At 38.4% G+C, this 15,570-nt stretch overlaps 1 protein-coding gene across 24 annotated transcripts in view; it reads right to left on the reverse strand.

Annotated features, from left to right (window-relative positions):
- Positions 1 to 15,570, reverse strand: part of TBC1D5 (TBC1 domain family member 5) — a 559,964-nt gene that overhangs the window by 426,136 nt on the left and 118,258 nt on the right. For 3 of the 24 annotated variants that reach the window (XM_070467039.1, XM_070467034.1, XM_070467041.1), the window contains exon 3: positions 4,712 to 4,848. The exons of the other annotated variants lie outside the window; for them this stretch is intronic. The gene's annotated coding sequence lies outside the window, so the exon portion shown is untranslated. The remainder of the gene's footprint in view (positions 1 to 4,711; positions 4,849 to 15,570) is intronic. 24 annotated transcript variants of the gene reach the window in all.

The raw sequence follows: 15,570 nt of genomic DNA on the forward strand, positions 1-15,570 counted from the left end.
GAACTAGATAATGTTGCTACCGACTAGCAGCACAGAAAACTAACGGAATCAGTCACTGGGTAGTTGGTATTTCAGGGCTTCCCCGGCAGCACACTGCAAAAGAACCTGCCTGTTGACGCAGGAGACACGGGTTCCATGCCTGAGTCGGGGTGATCACCTGGAGCAGAAAACAGCAACCCACTCCAGGATTCTTGCCGGGAGTATCTTACGCAGACGGGCCTGGCGTGCTACAGTCTTCCGGTCGCAGAGAGTTGGACATGACTGCGTGACTGAGCAGAGCACAGTGAGCATGTCAGAAAGGTAACCCAGCAGCAGGACAGAGTGCTGACAACCAAACCAGCACAGCAGCGACACAAACGGAGGCGAGAGAAAAGGCATGAGAAAAACGGTGGTGCCCAGACGCAGAGACCAAAGAAGAGAAACGAGTTCAGTGAGCTTCAAGGTTCCTAATCTAGCAGGTAGGCAGATGATTTGTGCCATAAAAGGAATTTGTTAAAAAAATTTTAAGGTGAGAGGAGAAAGAGATAAGAAAAAAGGCTGATTAAGAGTAAAAGCACAAACTATTGAATATACATGACTTCATATACATGCCTACCTCAGAATCTTGCCCTCCTGAAAAAGGGATGCTAAGGACAAAATAAGTAACACATGAGTGGTCTCAATTTTAATTCTGCTCACTTTTGTAATATTAAATAAACTAACTTCACTGACTAAAATGAAATTTAGAAAACAGATCATACCACTAATTCCTCAAGCATTTGAGGTTTCATTTTATTTTAGAAAGTCTCCTCAGTTCTAAACACACCAGTTCAAGCCTAGAAATATCTCCAACTGAGTATTCTCTTGAAAATTTTTGCCAAGTTATGATCTCTATAATTCACATATCTCACTTTGAGCTACTTGTTGCTATAAATTATCCAGCTGAATTTTAAATTTTGTATTAGGTTACTTGTTTAGTAAGTTTGAAACTAATAGTTCAGCAAAACAGATACAGAAAGATCACACGTGCATCAGTCAATGTGACAGGCGTTAATTTAAGATTAAACTTTCTAAACGACTACTTTCTAGATAGTTTTCAATATGTTATCCCTGATAGACCACACATACATATACACTGGAGAAACAGATATTTTTAATGGCATTTCTTCTCAAATATCCCCAAACTAGTGTTCAGGTTGGCCAAAAACACATCCTAAGCCTCATTAGTATAAACATACAACAAATACAGAAAATTCTCAGAATAAGTCTTCAAACAGAAAATTACTATTCCAAGAAATTCCTATCTATGGCCTATTCCACCCCACATCCAAAGCTGACATAACCACTTGGAAAGAGCTCTAAACAGATTGTTGAAATACTTATTCAAAGCAATTTCAGAATTTCCTTATGAAGAACTCGTCACTCTTGCCAGAGACTAGACTTGTTTTGAACACCTGAGTTCTTCAGTCAGAACATGTTTAAAATGAGGGAGTAAGTTTTAGATTTAAGCCACTTTTTCTAGCTGTTAAAACAAGGAACACCATTGACTAGAAAACAGCTCACAAGGTAACAAGATTCACTCATGTATATATTGTTATTAATACGTATATATTATTTTTAGGAAACAGTTTAATTCTCAAGTATGAGATTTTAAAAAAATAAATACTAAGTTCAAAAAATACTATGGTGTATTTCTTTTTTAACTACGAATCCTCTATTTTGACCCTTAGTAGCTTAGTCTGTCTTGAGTTCTATTTAAGGAAGATTTGATGCCTAGAAACGACATAATTTTTTTAATTTGCAAAGCTAAGATTCTCTGAGTTCAGCTTAGGCTTCCATCTGTCCAAAACATCCATCTATCGATTGATTCAGTTCTCTTCAGTACTAATTTTGCTTCTTATACAAAAACTTCTCACCAGAACAAGAACTATTTGCAAAGCAGCTGAGCTGCATTTTCTAATGGACTTCCAAGCCTTGACGCAATTAATAAGGCCAGTGCGTCTGTATGAATGAGTGACTCACAAACTTGATTTTTTTTTAATATTTAATTTATTTATTTGGCTGTGCCAGGTCTTCGTTGCGGCACTCGCGACTTTAGTTGCAGCATGTGGGAACTAGGGTCCTGTCCAGGGTGTGAACCCAGGTCCCCGCACTGGGACCACGGAGTCCCAGCCACTGGATCATCAGGAAGTTCCTTGATTTGTTTTAAACAGTCAAGCTCTTAAACTATAACCAATATTAGTTACATAATATCATATACTTCTACAAAACCACACAATCCAAACATACGCAAGCAAACTCTAAGGAAAATTTACCTAAGAAAATCCCAGAATTTTCAGGACTTCAAGTCTTAGCAGAAATGAATTACATGTACTAAAAATGTTTAGTTTAACCTGGCATTTTTAGCAACTAGAATTCTGCTGTTGAGAATTTTCTGAACTTACAGCTCATTTTGATCATGCCAGTTTGTTTGAGCACAGAAAACGGGAGCAAATATTTTTAAAAAGAAAAATGATAGTCTTTCAGGACTTGTGAAAGGACTTCTGATCACATCAGAAAATGTGATCAGATAGGAGAACAAAGTTTACCACACGTGGAGACTCATTTTATCAACTTGGGTGATTAAAGATCAGCTGAGTGTGTATCATTTGGGGGAAACATAACAGTAAACATTAACATGTATATAATACCATGAGCGACTGCAGCAGACAAGTCTAGGGAGGTTTCTGCGATTCATGCAAACAAAGGGGGAAGGGGGCTTTGTTAACATCCAATAATGCAATATGGGAATTACATTTATACTGCATATAATAATAGATGTTTTCATGATATTGAATAGACTTTTTCACACAAAGATGAAGATCATTCGCCAAATTATTGTGACTACTGTATTATATCCTGAAAAATAATGATAAATCATACAAGCCTGCTCTGTAATTCCTGGCCCATTTATCTTGCTAGTCTCCGTCTTCTAAACTATGATACACTAGAGCACAAGAAAAATGGATTTCTTATTCCATCACTATCCTACTGTCCACCTCCCTGCCCTTTCCTCCATAAAGTCAATCATACGTTTCTTAGTAAAATTTAATTTTCATCAAGTATTTGTGTTTTTTTACTCAAATCAATGGTTACCTATGATAAATGAAATATGAGACTATTATAGTAAGTGTAATATCAGATAAAGGACTGACACAGCATTTTGGTAAGGAAAATTAGGATTAGTAATTATTAATTTATATGGAAATTTTTATTTCATAAGTTTGAATATATAAATGATATTAAAATAATTAGCATAAGAAATGTTTGGTTTACTGTAATTAAAGATAACAGAATTATATTCCTTCAGAAAAGTTAAATACAGTAGTTTACAATACTAAAGCTTTAAATAAGGGTGCAGCTCACACACTTTAAAAATCTTTTTGTTTAAATCACACATACACTTTTGACAAGTGGGTAATCATGACACAGACAAAAACAACAATAAGGACAACAAATAACCCCAAAGTAGTAGATCATGTATCATGGCCCCAAAGGAGCCCAATACACAGCAACAGCTTCCGATAAAACAGGAAATTCCAACTCTGGCTAAACTGCACAAAATAATAAGAAAGAGGAGAAAACTGAGAAGAAACGGCTTAATCAAACTCCCCTCCAACAGTTAATTTAATTTTACTGAGGAAAATGATTAACCATGCAAAAGCTGCTATAGTTATTAGATTAAAATCAAGTATTTTCCAGAATATCTTTTGGAAAGTAATATACAGCTAATACTCCACAGAAGTAAAGCAAAAAGTCAGGTAACTATTGATTTTAAAAGTAATCATTTTTAAAAATCATCATTATTTGCAAGACAGTTAATAGATATTATTAGATTGAGGTTATTATAACCCATTAATTCAAACTGCAAATTAACATCTCCTGTTCACTATGTAACAAACTCCATAGTGAACATGAAGGTGAGTCACTCAGTCGAGTCCGACTCGCAGTGACCCCGTGGACTGCAGGGGGCCCGAGCAGGCTCCTCCATCCATGGGATTTTCCAGGCAAGAGTACTGGAGTGGGTTGCCACTGCATTCTCAAAAAAAAAAACAAAACTCCAAAACCAGTAGTAAATAAAAATGGAATACCAACTCAGTCCATTTTAAAGATTTACACAATGACTTACGGGGCGTTCAGCCTCCCTCCAACATGACCTACACTATTACTTGAACATCCATATAAATTAGAATCTGCATTATCAATTTTCTATACTCATCTGAGTTAATAACTTAATATACCTGGCATCTATGCTTTTTTCCCCATATTTGAAACCTACAGATATCAGAGATTCTGAAGAAAAAGAAATCAAAATTGAGCTCAAAGGGGAAAAAAGGTAGAGTATATGTGCAAATTCAGAGCGGACCCTCTTACGCCCCACATCCAGTTCATTCCTGCTGACTTCTGAAGAGCTGCCATCAACCCACAGCCCTGAGGATTCAAAACAAGACCTCTGTAACCAAGGAGCAAAGTGACTGCTCATTTCTTGAAGAACAGACTACAAACCCTTTTATGTATGACGTGTACTGGAGGTTTTCGGTCAGTAAAACACTCCATATCACACAACCCATTAGAAGTAAAACTACAGCATCATTTCAGGAGACTCAGAAGAAAAATTTTGATAATACTCAACACCATTCATGATTTTTTTTTAATCAAAAACAAATTTTAACTAGAAAAATAAGAAAACTACGTTAAAGTGATGAAGTGAATGAAATCAATCTTTCAAAAATCCATAGCAAACACAATACACAGTGGTGACACTGGCATTTTCCTCACTCCAGCTTGCAAGGCTGCTAGAACCTGTGGCATCTTCTCTACTAGAGAGACCTGAGACAGACAGAAGCGGAGTGTGAGCAAGCACAAAAGAAACGTGGACCTCCCACCACAAGGCAGGGCGGCAAAAGCTCGGCTGCAGTCTCACAGGCAGCGGAGGTCCCTTAGAGCCTGCGGTCACTGAGCCCCTGCTCCAGGCCGGGCCCTGCAGCAGCACCGAGGGGCCCCCGCTCTGCCTCCATAAAGGCCTCGTGGGTAAGAGGGTGGGCTATCTAAATCCTCGCCTCCCTCTCTTTCTTCTCCTTTTGTTCGGGTGTTTTCACAGGTCTCACTTATAACCAACAAAGGTCCGTCGAGTCAAAGCTATGGTTTTTCCAGCAGTCATATATGGATGTGAGAGTTAGGGCCCAGAAGGCTGAGTGCTCAAGACTCCAAGCTTCTGGGCTGTGGTGTGGCGAAGACTCCTGAGAGCCCCTGCGACTGCAAGGAGACCCAACCAGTCCATCCTAAAGGAGATCAGTCCTGAATATTCATTGGAAGGACTGACGCTGAAAATGAAGCTCCAATACTTTGGCTACCTGATGCAAAGAGTCAACTCATCAGAAAAGACCCTGATGCTGGGAAAGATTGAAGGCGGGAGGAGCGGAGGACGACAGAGGGTGAGACGGTTGGATGGCATCACCGACTCGATGGACATGAGTCTGAGTAAACTCCGGGAGTTGGTGATGGACAGGGAGGCCTGGCGTGCTACGGCTCATGGGGTCACAAAGAGTCGGACACGACTGCGTGGCTGAACAACAGCACTTATATCAAAGGGAAAGAATCTTCATTAAAGTCCATATTTCTTCAGAAAAAAAAATACTACTACAGGCTGCCAGGTCCCTGCCCACCATGCAGCCTGCAATGGTATTTCTGCACTTATTCCTCAGATTTTGCTTTCCTGGCATTTTGCTTCCTACATCTGATTATCATGTGAAAATCTGGGAGGCTTCACTACTTGCTTCCAGGGGGTTCCTTCCCACTGTTTACAAACACAACATTTAAAAGGGCCAATTCACCATACTTGTCACTTCCTAGTGCTGATTCTATTTCCAATCGATGATGGATTTTGTTAAACTGCACTATTTTACATTTTACAAAACTTTTCAAAGTATAGCAAAATACTAGCACTACTCAAACTTTTCAAAAACTTCCCTTTTGCTTATGGAACACTTTTCTTGAACATTATCTTTAGGAAAAGCACAAGTCCTTTTTTACATGCCTCCTGCCCTTCCCAAGGTACTGAAACTGCGCTCTTAAACTGCAAACGCAAGTCCTCTCCCATGTCCTCACGCTCCCTGAGGTCTCTGCAGTCCCAGTGTCTAAGACCTCCTCCCAGCATCTGACTTCTTTGTTTCTATAACTTCCCCCCCAACAACAGACCCCTCAATTTCTGACCCTTGCTCTGATGCTACCGCCTTATGAACTTGCACAGGGTTCTCCAGGATAGCTCTCTTTGGTCCTCTAGGGTTCCTCTCGAGCTTCACTTCCCTCCTCCTCTGGCTGCTTTCCTGCCTTAGCAGTTCCATTCAGATCCCATGCCTTCAGTTACCCCCCTTCTGTCTTCACATCTTCAGTCCTTGCCTGGATCTCAAGAACTAGACCTAACTGGCATGCAGGTGGCACCCGAAGTCGACACCGCCCGCTGGCTGGAAGCGGCCTCAAAAGGGGTCCCGGTGCTGCCCTGGTCCCTGTGCTAGCAGATGGCAGCGGGCACTGAAGAAGGAACACGAATTCCACATTCTTGCAATTAGGACTGACTCTTGACAACCTGAGTGTCAGTTATCTCTTAATGTTACTTGTACGTCTCCACTTTATGTATTCTACCAAACATGTCTCTATTCTCTACTCATGAAGTTTCTTCTGTCTGGGTTTCCCTTTCCTTTGGCTAGAGAAAACTAGAGAGAGTAGACAGATAATCAACTCAGCCTGGAAATGCAGCAGATAAAGACCATGAGTGAGAAAGAAGGATCAACAAAGACGCTCAGATGTCCAGCTTTTACAACGAGAGATATAAAGATACTAGTCACTTAAATAAAACTAGAGGCATTTGAGAGAGGAGTTAGAACTTACATTGTGAAGTGATTTGACATCTCAAAGTGGAAAGAGATACTAAACAGGCAGGTTGATGTGTAGATCTTCATTTCAGAAGACAGGTGTAGATTAGCAATGTTATTCTCAGAATAACTATAATAATTTATTTATAACTGTAATGAAAATTCAGGCCACAGGTTTGCTTTGAAAGTTAATATACATAAAGCTCAAAAAGATAGACTAGAATTATAAAAGAAGCAGCCTAGGACATGCTATTAGAAATGAAGTAGAAAAACAGGAGCCAGAAACTGGAAAGGAACAAGCAGAAGAATGTGATTTTACAGTAGCAGAAAAGCCCAGTTAGAAGGCAGCATAGTCGGCAATGTTACTGAGAGGAAAAGGAAGAAAGTAGGACAAAGAAAGAAAAAAAGACACCCCACGAGATTTAGTAACACAGAAGCCATAAAGGCGGCCTTAGCTTTGACGACAGGGCTGCCGGAGCGGAAGGTGAACAGTTGCCAGGCAGAGCTGACTCCTCCACAATACTTGGCTATGAAAGGGAAGACAGGTATTTAGAGAGTGATATATAATACACATAAATACACATGTATATAAACAGAGTGCCTCTCAAGCCCTGGGAACAGTGCATTATTTCATGCACTTTTATCTTTTCTCACATGGCTACCTCTCAATGTAACAGTCATTTCTACTAAGGTCAAAAACAGAGAAGGCGGCTCACTATGACCACTATTACTTTTTTCCTGGACATATTAATAACTGAAATCAGAATAGAGAAAAACATTAAAAACATTAAAAAAAAATAAGAATTAGAAAAGAAAAAACAAAACTATTTGCCAATGACCTGATGCAGATGAGATGGAAAACCCTAGAAAATCAATGAAGCAATTCAAAAAACAAAATAATTCAGCATGGGAGCAAGATATAAGATAAACATGCAAAAGCCAGTAACACTCACATATACAAATAACATCAGATAGGATATCTAATGAATAAGAAAGCCCCATTTAAAATAGTAATAAACAATGTTAAATATAGGAATAAATGGAAATGTTCAAAACTTACATGAACAAACACTCTTAAAGACACAAAAGTAGGCCTAAATGATGTGAGAAAAAAAAAAAAATCTTATCCTTGGCTAGGACATCTCAACATCAACATGTCATAAATTTACAAATTTAACTTGAGCTAGAGAATGTTATATTAAAGTTCAAATGGAAAAGAAAAATTCAGGAAAAGTCAGCTCACACTGAAAAGAAACAGGCAGTGGCTACAGCTCTCATCAGAATAAACTACAAAGCCCCTGTACTTAAGACAGCGTGGCACAACTGAAGACACAGCAGACCAGGGAGACAGAACACAAAGCCCAGAAGCAGACTTAGCTACGACAGAGTGACACCTCGGAACACGAGCATGAGAGTGGGCTTTTCAACAAACGCATAGGCATTTGGGGAAAAGAAACAGAAGACAAAAGCTGGATCTGTTTCTCACACCATACACAAAAACAAACTCTGAATAGATCAGAGATTTAAGTGTAAATAATGAAACCATACAAGCTGAATTTCTCCTATAACCTGAGAGTTATAAAAAGAAAACTCTTTCTAATTAGAACACCAGAAGCAAAATCAAAATTGAGATGACAAACCAGGAGAAAACATTTGTAGTATAACTCATTGAATAAATGCTTAATATCACTACAAACAACTTTCTAAAAAAGACCTATAGAAAGTGGTTGTTAAACAGATGAAAAGACATTCAGTTCCACTCATAATAAAATGAAACACAAATTAAATGTACACTGAGATTATCATTTTACATCTATCAGATTGAGAAGAATTCCAGAGTTTCACAGTATACTCTGCCGGCAAGGCTATAGAGAAACAGGCACTCCTAGACACTCCTACTGGAAATGCAAAATGGTAAACACCAGCCAAGCAAGGGAACCGTGCAATTATCTAATTAAACTACATAAGCATTTACACTTTGAGTCAGTAAGCCCATTTCCAGGAATTTCCCTCAAGATAAACCTGCAACAATGTGAAAATGCATATACACAAGTGTATTCATCATGGCATTATTTGCAATTGCACAATACCAGAAATTACTTTAAAATCCACACGTAAGAGACAGGCTGAATAAACCATGGTTCAGTTCAGTTCAGTTACTCAGTCACGTCCGACTCTTTGCGACCCCATGAACTGCAGCACACCAGGCCTCCCTGTCCACCACCAACTCCTGGAGTCCACCCAAACCCATGTCCATTGAGTCGGTGATGCCATCCAACCATCTCATCCTCCATCATCCCCTTCTTCTCCTGCCCTCAATCTTTCCCAGTATCAGGGTCTTTTCCAATGAGTCAGCTCTTCACATCAGGTGGCCAATGGATTGGAGTTTCAGCTTCAACATCAGTCCTTCCAATGAACAGATAAGACTGATCTCCTCTAAGATGGACTGGTTGGATCTCCTTGCTGTCCAAGGGACTCTCAAGAGTCTTCTCCAACACCACAGTTCAAAAGCATCAATTCTTCAGCACTCAGCTTTCTTTATAGTCCAACTCTCACATCCATACATGATGACTGGAAAAACCATAGCCTTGACTAGACAAACCTTTGTTGACAAAGTAGTGTCTCTGCTTTTTAATATGCTGTCTAGGTTGGTCATAACTTTCCTTCCAAGTAGTAAGCATCTTTTAATTTCACGGCTGCAATCACCATCTGCAGTGATTTTGGAGCCCAGAAAAATAAAGTCAGCCACTGTTTCCACTGTTTCCCCATCTATTTGCTATGAAGTGATGGGAACGGATGCCACGATCTCAGTTTTCTAATGAAAACTAATGAAATGAATGAGAAATCTCTAAAACTGATACGATTTACAAGAGATTGATAAATGAAAACAAGCAAACTGCAGAACATATATAATATACTACACTTCTGATAACAAAGGGGAAATAAAAAATGTAAGAAAAATTACCTGCTTATCCGTATAAAAGGATGAACGAAGTAAAAAAAAAAAAAACAGTAAAGTTGTTTACCTATAAAGGGTCGAGTAAATGGGGTATATGGAAGAACTTTTTCATACAATCTTATTTTTTGGAAAAGTCAATCATTTTCTACATATTCAAAAAATTAAATCAACAATGATGTGATGCTAAAAGAAAACTAAAATGAGTGAGCTCAGCTATATTCACATTTAGGGGATAAAAAAGAGAGAAGTAATCCAAGTAATTAAGAACATGGCATTTGATTATATATACTCACAGAACTGAGTAGGGTGAGGAGGGAGAACTTCAAATAAACCTTGAACTGGCAAAGTTGCTGGTAAATATGTTCATTCTAACACCATAATGAACCATTTCTGAAACTATCTTAGATCGGTTATTGAGTTGCACAAAGAAGTTAGTGTGTTAATACTGTTGGAAGCCAATGTTCTTACTGTGAAAGAAGGAACATGTAAATATGGAGAAGTGGAAGACAAGAAAGAACGCTGTGGAAGAATTAGAGAAGCTGATGTGAACTAAGATTTCTAAAATGTGTATATGTGTGTTTATCAGTATGGATGCCTGTATACATTTCTGTATCAATGCAGATGTGTATATATACATACGCCCATACTTTCTATGGGCACTCTCTCCTCTAAAAGGGCCTAAAGCCAAGACCCCATAGTGACGAGCACAGTCCACTAATGCTATTACCCCACTAAAAGCAATCAGAGTTCCTCAGAGTTTCCTCAGGGAAATGGCCAAGAGCTGCCAGGGTGGAATAGATCAGAGGTAAGTCTGTGACAAGTTGCTTTGCCAGAAAGTTCTTAAGAAAGCACTCAAAAATGTGATGGGGGAATGCCATGTACTTCTACTAAACCAAACTTGGACAATTTGAGCATCAAAATAAGTAATGAATTACAAACCATTGAAAAGCACAGATATCCATGAGCTCATACCAATAATAAATGACTGAATGAATAAGTAAGTGAATCAATCAATCAGAATGGTTTTCCTTACAGAAGAATGCTGCTACTGACGAGGAGGAGGGCTGAAATTGGAAAGTCAGCAGTTTACAACCACTATAGACAAAACTACATACACCAGGCAAGAATCCTCAACAGAGGCTAAATCTAGATGAAAATTTTGATAAGGAGCAGGATATTCGCATGATTCTAAAGTGTTTCCCAACTGACTGCTTATTATAGTTACAAGGAAAATAAAACAAAACAAAAACCTTGAACTCTATGGTGGAGAAATCTGATAACATTCTGACTGAATGATCACAGGTAACATTCCCAGGGTGCCTCTAGATGTAACATCCCAAGGATACAACGCCATTTCTGCAGTCTTCTGGTGGGAATGCAGAACCCAGATCTGCTCACGAGGAAACGGCAGACAATCCGAATGAGGAGTGATAGACAGACAGACAAATGAAGGGTTGTATCACTCAAAAATGTCAACGTCATAAAAAAAGAAAGGTTGTTTGACCATTTCAAATTACAGAAGGCAAAAGAGACAAAACAGCTAAACACACTGTCCGGTCCTAGGCTGGGTACTTAGTGAAGGGAAAAAATGCTTATGTGAGGAATATTATGGCTTCACATGAGAAATCTAGAATATGGACAACAGATTATTTATAAATATATTCAAGTTACTGAAGCTGAATATTTTACTATAGATATGGACAAGAACATCCCTATTAGGAATATACACAGACAGGCTTTCAGATATAAACGCAATCTTTGCTCCAAGTTCAGGGGAAAAACTGTGTGCATGTGTCCGCGTGTCTGGAGGGAAGAAGGGAAGAGACGCACCTAAATGATAAGTGAGGTAAAATGTTCACAGTGAATCTAGGTAAACAGAACGCTATTCTTAAATTATCTGTTAAGCCACCATTTGCAAATTTTTCTACCATATTATTCCCATGGTAAGCTGAAGAGAGTGAGGGTCTCATGACGTGAACTCATCAGGAAGTGAGGCCTCTCCCTCTTACTCCAAAGTCCAGCACGGATTTCAACTACCACAGTATATTGCATTTGGGATGTTAACCCGGGTGGCTCAAGTGGTGAAGAATCTGCCTTCAATGCAGGAGAGCTGGGTTCGATCTCTGGGTCGGAAAGATCCCCTGGAGAAGGGAATGGCTCCCCACTCCATATTCCTGCCCGGGAAATCCCATGGACAGAGGAGCCTGACGGGTCACAAAGAGTCAGACACAACTGAGCGACTACCACGTCAGCTCCAAGACTTCCAAGGTCGTTTGGTCTATCCTATCTCACCTTCTGAAATTCCCTCCTAAGACTCTTTCCTCTGCTCCCCTACCCTCCAACCCCACAGTTGCTTCTTGCCTCAGGCTATCCAGCACACAGTACAATGGCCAACTTGACTTTCTTACAGACCCCTTTGAAATCGTTTAGCTGGAAATTCCTGGATTTCAGCTCTCATACATTTACTGGACTATACTTTACTTACTCCAATAGGCACCTGGCTTACTCTCTATTCAGGATTCCAGTAACTGTTCATTGAGCTGAAATGTTTAACTTGTTTCATCTCTTGCTCATGGCTGTCCTCATTCTAGCAAATACTGAGAATGCTCCAGGTCCTCCCTTCCACTTGCCCACCAAATCTGACTGGGATCTAGTCAACATTCACTTTCCAGAAGATGCTCTCTCAGTTTTTCCAGATGGAAGTGTCTGCTATGATCAGTCCCTTCAGCAGACAACGGCTGTAGCAACATCATTCGCACAAATAACAGCACTGTAAATTGTGTTTTTTTGTGGCATAACCATCATGACAATTTCAAAAGTTGTCTTCATCTCTTATTTTGATTAAGAAAAATAAATACTGGAAAGAGGTCAGTGTGTACATATGCTGAAAGATAAGAATGTTTTTGTTTAAAAAAAAAAAAAAAGAATGTTTTTGTTTGGTTTTTTAAGAAAAAGAAAAAGGATGCCGGATGCTATGGTCAAGTAAATTTGGAAAATGCTACACTGAATAAAGCTACACCAGGTTCTTAAGATTTTTTAATACAAATCAATACATGTTGTGATTCTCTTAAAGAGGAGCAAAGTATACAGTGCTTTCTAAACTTACTTGACCACAGGCTTTTCTACTCAGAGCTTGAACTGGGAAAAACATACCACAGACTATATACTATGGAAATGCTGCTACAATGCCACTGGGAGAAAGCACCAGATTATCAGGAACTTATCAAGACTTAAGAACCAAAAGAAACCAACTGCTTAACATTAGCAGAGTCCTGTGAAGCTTCCCACCTATAATACAGAGGAGCTACAGATCCTAACTGTAACTACTTAAAGACCAAAACCCCGGAGAGTTCTAAATCAAATACTTGCCTACTTCAGGGCCCCATGAAAATTCTAATGTCAACTTCCTATCATCTCCTACAACCCCCGAACTGCCAATGACCAACTAACTCCAATCCGCCGCTTCACAATTACAACACACACAATGCAGAGAAAAGGAGAGGTTTAGGCTGAGAAGCTTCTCAAATTTTAATGTGTATACAAATTAGCTGGTAATGTTGATCAAAATGCAGATTCTGATTCGGCAGGCATGGGTTTGGGCCCCATATCCTGCATTTCCAGCAAGCTCGCAGGTAACACCAAATACTGTCAAACAACGGACCTCACTCTGGCAGAGTTCTGGGCACCTTATGACAAAAAGAGGCCCCTAACTTATAAGCACACACTAGCTCTCCTTCAAACTGCTGTTCAAAACTCAGATTCTCCCAAATGAAAACAATGAAGCTTTCAATCATCTATAAAAACTGAAACTGTGTATAATAAAAAGAAGATACTAAAATCATTTTCTGCTAACAATTATTTTTCTTTAAAAATGGCAGTCTCCTGCATATTGCCATAAAAGTGCATGTATTTATACAAAAATCACTTAAGTCTAAATCCTCATTCTACTTCTGTATGGAAATACCCATACCAATGACACAAAAATGCATTGAAGTCTGTGGTGGTCAGCAATCATCTCCACCTTCAGTGACTCACAAGGCTACGAAGAGAAACTACTATTGCCATGCCTCCACCCAAAAAAGGACGTATAGCGAGCATCTTTCTCAGTGATTTACTGAAAGCAGCAGCTCATTTTAATAAAAGCGTCCGAAAACATAAAACTGACTGAACCAACTGCTGCGGTGGGCATACACAACAGCTGATCAAAATCATTCAACACTTTTATTCTTATAGATCTTCTTTCAGGCTTTGAGAATTTTTTCCCATTCTATACTTTAACCTTGAAACTGAACTAGAGAAAAAAGAATTTGTAAATCTATAGAATAAAGTTTTAATCTAGAAAGTAAGTCAATTCAAGACAATAATAAATAAGATCACATACAGCCTAATGCCCATACTAAAACTAAAAACCACTCTTCTAGGATGTACTTTGAGTAACAAAAACTAAGAATTTAAACTGAGTCACTTTTTGTGATGTTAAAAACTGTGTGGCCTTTCCTAGGGACAGCACTGCCACCACACCACATATATTACCCTCATTCCTTACAAAGGAAAACTTAGCACAATTAGAAATTATTCCTCTTTATAACTGGATTTCTTGATATTAGACATTTTAAGATTTTATTTAACTAAAAAACAAAGACATTTATCCTTTCAGTGCATGCTAAATGATGCTTTTATTTGACTTTTTATAAGGTAATTTTATAGTATCTTTGTCACAGTGAAGGACAAAGATAAGCCAACTGTTTAGACTCCTCTCCTTTATGTTGTGTCTTTGATCACTAACAATGCTGCGTGAACAGCCAACAGAAGGCTGACATTTCATAAAATATGCAGTGATAAAAACTAATACTGTAGCATCTGGGAGTGATCTATAAAATGCAGAAATACACCTAGTAACTGTGATCTTAAATTACAAGTTACTAAAAGCTAAATAAAAAGCATACCTAAGAATAAAAAAGTGGCAAGATTACAAAGGGGTTTTTTGTACTCCTTTTTCTAAAAGCAAAGTTTTAAAAAAATTTAAGTCTATAACACTTTCCCTGCTATTCTATGTGTAAAAATCAGCTACCTTCTAAGAACAGGGTTTCCATACTATATACTTTTCAACAATTGAAGAATACATTACAAAATTATCTTGAAAGGGTTTGCAGAAAATGTGAATTCCTTCTTCTTTAATACTTAAAAAATGTCAAAACTGATGATGGAAAAGCAATATATCACTCTGAAGCCATGATGCTAAAGACCATCAACAAGGTAAGTTTTTAAAATAATAATAATCTAAACAAACATACTCATAATCCCTGTACTAATCACAATCTAAAGCTTAAGTCCCTGGTACACAACAGCAAAGTAAACTGTGCTCAGAAACATTTAAATAATTTTAACTTTACTGCTAAACATTTGTTTATTAACAGTGGGAAGCAAGTAAGGCACTCAATAAAGAACATTCAAAAGCAATCATGTGAATTATCTTTCTAGCATTTGGTTTAATATTCCACCTATATCCATCAAAATCACCATCCAGCAGAAGTGTTTTTGGTTTTTTTTTAAACAGATATTATGCTAATGGGAAGTGAAAAAATAAGAACCATATTCAGCACTATAAGAACTCTGAATTATACTTTAAAGAAAATAGACAACAGTTAAGTATGTGGGAGGCAATTGTCCTTGTACTTATAATTAGCATCTGAATTTAGGGATTTCTCTGCTTAATGCACA

The sequence above is a fragment of the Odocoileus virginianus genome, chromosome 4, assembly GCF_023699985.2.
Source record: "Odocoileus virginianus isolate 20LAN1187 ecotype Illinois chromosome 4, Ovbor_1.2, whole genome shotgun sequence".
NCBI classification, from domain to species: Eukaryota; Metazoa; Chordata; class Mammalia; order Artiodactyla; family Cervidae; genus Odocoileus; species Odocoileus virginianus.